The following is an 8,435-nucleotide window of genomic DNA, read 5'->3' as shown; positions in this document are numbered from 1 at the left end:
GTTATGTAACTCATCTAAGATTACAATCAAATCCAGTCAAAGAGTGAAAAAGTCAATTTAATATGTATATGTATGTATATATACATAGTAAATGCTTCAGTTCAGCTCAGTCAGTCGCTCAGTCATGTCCAACTCTGCAACCCCATGAATCGCAGCATGCCAGGCCTCCCTGTCCATCACCATCTCCTGAAGTTCACTCAGACCCACGTCCATCGAGTCTGTGACACCATCCAGCCATTGCATCCTCTGTCGTCCCCTTCTCCTCCTGCCCCCAATCCCTCCCAGCATCAGAGTCTTTTCCAATGAATCAACTCTTCGCATGAGGTGGCCAAAGTACTGGAGTTTCAGCTTCAGCATCATTCCTTCCAAAGAAATCCCAGGGCTGATCTCCTTCAGAATGGACTGGTTGGATCTCCTTGCAGTCCAAGGGACTCTCAAGAGTCTTCTCCAACACCACAGTTCAAAAGCATCAATTCTTTGGTGCTCAGCCTTCTTCACTGTCCAACTCTCACATCCATACATGACCACAGGAAAAACCATAGCCTTGACTAGACTGACCTTAGTCGGCAAAGTAATGTCTCTGCTTTTGAATATGCTATCTAGGTTGGTCATAACTTTTCCTCCAAGGAGTAAGCGTCTTTTAATTTCATGGCTGCAGTCACCATCTGCAGTGATTCTGGAGCCCCCAAAAATAAAGTCTGACGCTGTTTCCACTGTTTCCCCATCTATTTCCCATGCAGTGATGGGACTGGATGCCATGATCTTTGTTTTCTGAATGTTGAGCTTTAAGCCAACTTTTTCACTCTCCTCTTTCACTTTCATCAAGAGGCTTTTAGAGATGGATATGTATATATCAGATTAAAAAAAAATAAAGCTTTGTTCCACCTCAAGGATGTATTTAACACTATAGTTAAAGAGCTTCATTTTTGTGTGATTTTGAATCAAATCTGCTGAAACAGCAGAAATACTTCAGAAGGGTCTCCCTTTGAATTGGACAGCGCCTGGTCCTCTGTGAGGACACAGAGGAGGCAAGGCAGATGATGTCATGGAAACACGTAAGAGAAAAACATTGGCGGTAGTGTCTGGGGGTAGTAGGAAGTCGCTGTGTTCAAAGAGCATCTGGAAAGAATAGACTGCAGACTTGAAGAAATACATGCAAAGGGGCAAAGTCTTATTACAAGATAGGCCAAATATAGAGTTTAAGGTTGCAAAACCTGTGCCTTTTAGACCAGTTAATAACTCCTGAACATAGTAAAGGAAAAAAGCAAAGTTCAGTTAGGTCTTTCCATCAACTGGCATCAAACACTGAAGATTAAAGCCTTCAGAAGCAGCAGGCAAGATCTGTGAACTAGTTATGCCGCTTCTGAGCGGGGAGACCTTGAACAAGAGAGCTGTGTCTTCTTGCTGACCTGCGGCCTCACGTAGTGGGGCAGACGTTTCCTTTCCTACTCAGATGAGGGACACAGGGAACTGCAGTGGGCAGTGCACAGTAAGAACTCGAGCAACCGAAGTCATTTGTATCACGATCATCACAACCACCTCCATCACCGCCATCATGACCACCACCATCACCACCACCATCATCACCAGCACCTCCATCACCGTCACCACCATCACCAACACCACCATCATGACCGTGACCATCACCACCACCGCCAGCACCAGCACCGCCATCACCGTCATCACCACCACCATCGTCACCACCTCCATCACTGCCAGCACCAGCACCAACACCACCATCATGACCGTGACCATCGCCAGCACCGCCAGCACCAGCACCGCCATCATCACCATGATTGTCCTTTATGTGCCACAAACAGAGACAAGCCAGACCTCTGAGAACTAGAGGGGCCCTGAGGGTCACAAAATTCCGCCCCTGGGGAACCGATGATGTGGCCCAGGGAAAGGCCAGCGTCGTGGCCTTCGTGTCCCTGTGGCCACGTGTGCTGTGAGCGGCGCGGTCTCTTCGAGTGCTTTGATGAGAAGGTGAGTGTGCTCCACGTGCTCTGTGAGATAGTCCCCTCTGGGTCACTCACCTTCTTAGCGTGTTCCCCACTCCTGCCTCAGCTGCTCAGCCCCAGGCCCTGTGCTGATGACCCAGCAGCCTGAAGGAGGGCGGATCAGGGGGACGTGGCCCGTGGCCCTGTTGCTCTGCATTCCCGCATCTTCCTCAGAGCTGCTGGGGCTTGGAGGCTGGGCTACAGGCCACGAGCAGAAGATGCCGCGGCTGCTTGGACACAGACACCCAGAAAATCAAACGTCAGAAGCAAACAGTTTATCCAGTCACCAGGAGAGCTCTGTAAGACTCTCACAGAGCTACTTTTCACTTTTTCTGCATTTTCCTGAACTCAAAGTTTTAAAAAAAAATCAAAATTATACATATTTTAAAAAATTGGCTACTTTCCATCCTCATAATCATAATTTACTTTACATTTTCTTATAGGCTTCAATTAAGTGTTGGCTCAAATTTGTACAGCTTTCCTTGTAGCTCAGTCAGTAAGGAATCTGCAATACAGGAGACCTGGGTTTGATTCCTGGGTCAGGAAGATCCCCCAGAGAAGGAAATGGCAACCCACTCCAGTACTCTTGCCTGGAGAACCCCATGAATGGAGGAGCCTGGCAGTTTTCAGTTCATGAGATCTCACAGAGTTGACACGACTGAGCAATAAAACCACCAAGTTTGCAGAGTTAACCAGTTTTGCACACCTGTGACTCTAGGACGGAAATTGCTGCTCTGGCAAAAACAAAGACAAAAGTATGATAGCGACTCTGCTCGTGTGATGTTTTCCTGATCCATGGTCTAGTCCAAGGCCAGATTGCCAGTTTTTTGGCCCCTGAAATGTTCATTAGGATGAACCCACCGTTAGTTTTCAGGAATTTCTTTCAAGTAACTTTTTAATTTTGCAAACTCCAAGAAGCTGAGTCTTCTCTTTTTTCAAAGAAGTACGTTGCCAGGGTCCAGCCCCGGTGGATATAGGGCAATTCGAAGGGGAGACAGAATCGGCGTCCTAGGAAAAAACTTATCTAATTACAGATATATAGAGAGATTAGAAACAGGTAGTGTAGTAGGAAATATTAGTGGAGAAAAAGAGGCTGAATAACTTGGTTTACGTGGGATACCAAAAAGCTTCGAGACAAGAAGCTTGCACCACCTACATAGGCCACCGGTGCCCACTTGAATACTGGAGGGTGCCCCACCTGGGGCTCCCTCTCACATGGAACTTAAATGCCAGGGCAAAACTAGCAGGCTTGGCGAGCACCCACGCTCCAGATGGGAATTCAGCCAGAAAAACGGGGAACAAGAAAGAACAACATGGGGGAAACTAGTCTTTCCAGAAACTGATCCGTTTTCTCTCTTTTCAGGTTTGCTTATATACCTTTTGTTACACATAGAGACAAATGGAAATTTTAAAGTCACGTGGGGGTCAGCAGTCCTGACCTTTATCAAAATCAGGTGCTTCATGTAAATGTATACAAAAAAGGTCTTGGGGGTTTTACATCATCTTCTGGCCATGAGGCCTGCTGACATTTTATGACCCTTTCTTTCTGATAATGGTCAGTTAACCAGAAAACTTATTTTTTCCAAGGGTGTTTTTTCTTAAACCAGGCGCCACCCTCTGAAGGTACCAGATAAAGTTGCATTCATATAGGGTGAGGGTGTAGTGGGTTACAACTAAGAAAGAAATTTATTTAACCTAAGGTTAACATGATTAATCTTAAAGGTTAATACTTATTTCTCCTATATGCTAGTTATATTCATTATAAGGGCAGGGAATATGGAGATTTAGCAGCAAACATCAGCCCGACAAATGAAAACCCTTCACCAATGTTCCCCTTAAGATCTATTTAGTCTTAAGATAGTGATAAAGTTACATTTTTACATAGCAAGGACACAGTGATTTATAACAAAGCACAGTGATCTATAACAAAAGAGAAAATTCATTAACTCATAAAGTCTAGTATTGCTAACATCAAAAACTACTATATTTCCTTTTCTATATTCCAAATACATTAATATATTCCCAGGTGCCTAAGGATATGGAGGCCTGGCGGCAATCATTGGCTCAACAATGAGAAAAGCCCTATGCTAATTAAGATTTTCAAAATACTCCAAACTCTCTGTGCTGTTTACGGTTGAGAGGTATTAAACAATCATGTGCGTAGTGGCAGGGGTGTGGATAATCCTGTCACACAAGCTCGTCTGCCAGCAGAGAGGTTTGACCTGAGACACCCTTGTCCCGCCCAGGAATTTTTGTTGACTGGGGCTGCACGTTTACTCCTTCTCCGAGAGAACCGGCAGGGAACAGCCCCCCGTAAAGTCAGAGGTGTAGGTGAGCGCATGAAACAGTCAAGTAGGCAGACCCTGGATTTGGGGGCAGATGCTCGGGAACAGGGGGTTTCCCGAGGCTCGATCCCACCTTTGCGTATGCCAAGCCTCCTTCCTCATGACCTTTGCCATGGGTGGAGTTCTTCATGCTGGCTCCCGGCAGTACATCTTCTGGGGGTTTTCGGTTTGGTGTTGAAATGGTTTCCATCTTTTCTTTAGTGACTCTTAAGCTGTTTGGAGGTGGCAGAAGAGGTGAAGATATGAGAAGCCACGCTCCTGTCTATGAAGTACTGAGTCATGCCAAGACACAGCTCAACCTTGGAAATGTTACAATCAGTGGAAAAAGCCAAACACGGGAGGACAAACCTGCCATCATTCCACTTACACTGAGCATCGAGATTAGGAAGTTCATGGGGGTGGAAGCACAAGAGAGCCTTCCAGGGTTGGGGAGGGAGGGGATGGATTGCTGTTATTTAATGGGCCAAGCTGTTGTTCAGGGTGTGGAAAAGTCCTGGGATCAGTGATGCTGGCTACACATCTTGAATGTATTTAAGGTCACTGAATTGCATTCTTGGTAGTGGCTAAACCGGTCAGTTTCATCTTATGTGAATTTGACTGCCATGAAAATGAACTAAAAGTCAGCTCTCCTGCAAATCAAACAGACGCGCTAAAAGTAAAACAAGCAGGAAGCCTCATGGCTCAGGAGCAGCCCTGGAGGCTGCTCCCTGCGCTCAGAGCCGGGACGCCGGGAGCGGTGGGTAAGGGGGTGCAGGGTCCCCGCCAAGCCTTGCGGGCCGTGGAACCCTTCCTCACAAGGGGCTTCATTATTTATGAGCCCGGCAATCTGGCAGGCCACAAGCGATCAGCAGCAGAATTCAATAGGAAAAGGTCACCGCCACGAACGTCAGGCTGAAAAAGTGTCCAAGCAAATACAAACACATCTTTTTAATTTTGGCTGAATTGATTAGATAACAATCGGAGGTGTCACAGGTCAGGAGGTGGGAGCCAGTACATCAGCAGAGTGAGAAGAAGCCGGCCCAGGGCCCCCTGACCCTCAGTGCCCTGAGAAATGCCCACCCCGGACCCTACAGCGCCAAAGAAAGCCGTGCACAGGGCTGAGGCTGTTCTGGAGTCGAGGCAGGGTAGAATGATCCTCTCTTTGACGTCAAGTGCAGAACAGCTCTCCAGCGTCCTAAAGGTGAGAACTCACCCCTGTCCTTGAGACCTGCCTGGGGACTTGCACGGGGGTGGACATTCATCCAGCGTCATTCTTGAAACAAAAGCTTTAAGAAAACTTCGCACAGGGCCTTCCCTGCTGGTCCAGTGCTTAAGAACCCGCTTCTGCTGTGCAGAGGACGCAGGTTCAGTCCCTGGCAGCAGAACTAAGATCCCGCACGCCACAGGGCGACTGAGCCGGCTCGCTGCAACCAGAGAGCCTGTGCACGGCAACGGAAGAGACCGCACGATGCTCTGAAGACAGGTGAGCCACGACGAAGGCCCGACGCAGCCAAGCCGATAAATGAATAAAGGAAAGGTCAGCACTGGCCCTGCTGACTGCTGGGCAGCCCTCTTTCCGGGTTTGATGAGGAGGGTAGAGGCCAGCTTCAGGCACCGGGGGAGACGCGCTCCCGTCTCCCTGCGGGTCACAGATGCGCTCCCGTCTCCCGGCGGGTCCGGCGCCCTGCCTCCAGCCCCTCCGCCCCTCTTCCTTCTCCACCTGCAGCTCCACACCCAGGCTTTCTCAGAGGAGCCCGCCTGGCTGCTCCTGGGGGCCTGCCCGTCCCTGCCCTCCTGTCCTTGTCAGGACGCAGGACAGCTCCTCAAATTCGTCCTGAGGAAGCCTGAGGCTGGCGAGACACTTGTGCTCAGGAGCAAAGGCTTTAAAAAGAACGTTCGCCCTGTCCCTCTGCAGAAATGCATAAATACGTTAGCTTTACATCGTTTTTTAGGTTTTTTATCTTCTTGGAGTGCGGTTGGCGTCCAGTGTTGTGTCCAGGAGCAGAGCACAGCGGCTCAGTTCTGCATGTACACACGTCCACTCTTTCTCAGGTTCCTGCCCACACAGGTGATCACAGGAATCTGACGAGAGCGACTCGTGCTGCACAGCAGGTCCCTGTGGGTCTTCCGTTCTACATGTAGAATTCGTGCGCATGTTACCCCCACACTCCTCATGTATCCCTCCCCCACGTTTCCCCTTGGGTAAACATAATTTTGTTTTCAATGATTTAAATTATCTAAGTGCTGGACTCTCTTTGGCATCCGAAGGACCTCTGTGTCCACGGGGCATGCTCTGTGAGGGGTCGTGTCAGCAGAGCCGGTCCGAAGCAAGATTAATGACCTGTCTCCCTCCCCGTCAGGGCCTGGCCAGCCACCGGCCCCCTGGACACCCCGACAGCCCTGAGATACGGGAGGACGGCGTCAGAGGCCCGCGTGCCTGCTGCGGCTTCTCTCTTCTTTTTGGCATTGTCAAAGTGTGTGCTTGCAAATCAACATTTATTTATCAAAATCTGTGTCAGGAAGCCAGAGCTCTGAGAACTGGGACATTTCATTTCACTCTGCTGGGCCTCCATCTTCTCATCTCCAAGAAGATAGAGTCGGTCACACCACACAGCTAGGCTCTGACACACAGAAGCAACACACAAGAAATTAAAAGATCAAGTCAGTGAATTTCATGTGTCTCCATGCCATTTAATAAGATGTACTCTCCCATTATGATTATAAAAATAACAATTTTTCCATAAAATGTAAATGATTATAGACACACCATTTAATATATTTCATAAATATATTATTAAATGTAATTACAATACAGATGTATGAATATATAGTACATATTATATAAAATATACAAAAGATTATATTTATGTATGTTGTTAGATTTTACGTACTGAGTTACAGAAGTATAAGTAATTTGTATATCATTATCTACACTTCTCCATAGGTTCTCAAACTTTATAGAATAGCTTCCCTAGTGGCTCAGTGGTGAAGAATGTGCCTGCAATGTGAGAGCCGGGGAAACGCAGGTTTGATCGCTGGGTGGGGAGGGTCCCCTGGAGGAGGAAATGGCAACCCACTCCAGCGTTCTTGCCTGGAGAATCCCATGGCCAGGGAACCCTAGTGGGCTACAGTCCATAGGGTTGCAAAGAGTTGGACATGACTGAGGAGAGCGAGCACGCACACTGTATATTTAGTGTGTCTCAGTTGGTATATGTTATTGTTCAGTTAGTAAGTCTTGTCTGACCCTGTGACCTCATGGACTGCAGCACACCAGGCTTCCCTGTCCTTCACTATCTCCTGGAGCTTGCCTAAACTCATGTCCATGAATTGGTGATACCATCCAACCATCTCATCCTCTGTTGTCCCCTTCTCCTCCTGCCCTCAATCTTTCCCAGCATCAGGATCTTTTCCAGTGAGTCGGCTCTTTGCATCAGATGGCCAAAGGATTGGAGCCTTACCTCCAGCATCAGTCCTTCCAATGAGTATTCAGGGTTGATTTCCTTTAGGATGGACTGGTGGGATCTTCTTGCAGTCCAAGGGGTTCTGAAGCCTTCTCCAGAACCACAGTTTGAAAGCATCAATTCTTCGGGTCTCAGCCTTCCTTATGGCCCAACTCTCACATCCGTACATGACTCCTGGCAACGCCACAGCTCTGACTGTAGCTGGTGTACGTGATGGTGTCAGGTGCTGCCATCCCACGTATAAAGAGGAACTCTGGAGCGGCTCCATGAATGCACAGTGCTCTCCACTCGCAGGGACCATAGATGGCTTCCCATTCCTGCTTCCAGGGAGCTTCTAATCTAGTGGGGCAGGGAGCACTTGAAAGTCCCAAACAAATACACACAGGAGAGTTCTGCTTTCAGGAGTGTCCATGATAATAGAAAATCGATACTACAAGTAGACGGGCGCTTTATCAGCAGCGGCCCTTACAGGCAGTAGTCGTAATCACTTTGGAGAAAGGTAGGAAAAGGCCTAACTGCCAACCCGTCCTTTATTCATTTATCTACTTGGCTGCGTCGGGCCTTCGTCGTGGCTCACCTGTCTTCAGAGCATCGTGCGGGCTCTTCCGTTGCTGTGCACAGGCCCTCTAGTCGCAGCGAGCCGGCTCAGT

The sequence above is a fragment of the Ovis aries genome, chromosome 16 (assembly GCF_016772045.2).
Source record: "Ovis aries strain OAR_USU_Benz2616 breed Rambouillet chromosome 16, ARS-UI_Ramb_v3.0, whole genome shotgun sequence".
NCBI classification, from domain to species: domain Eukaryota; kingdom Metazoa; phylum Chordata; class Mammalia; order Artiodactyla; family Bovidae; genus Ovis; species Ovis aries.
The sequence above is the reverse complement of the archived record's forward strand: the minus strand, read 5'-3'. Positions refer to the sequence as shown.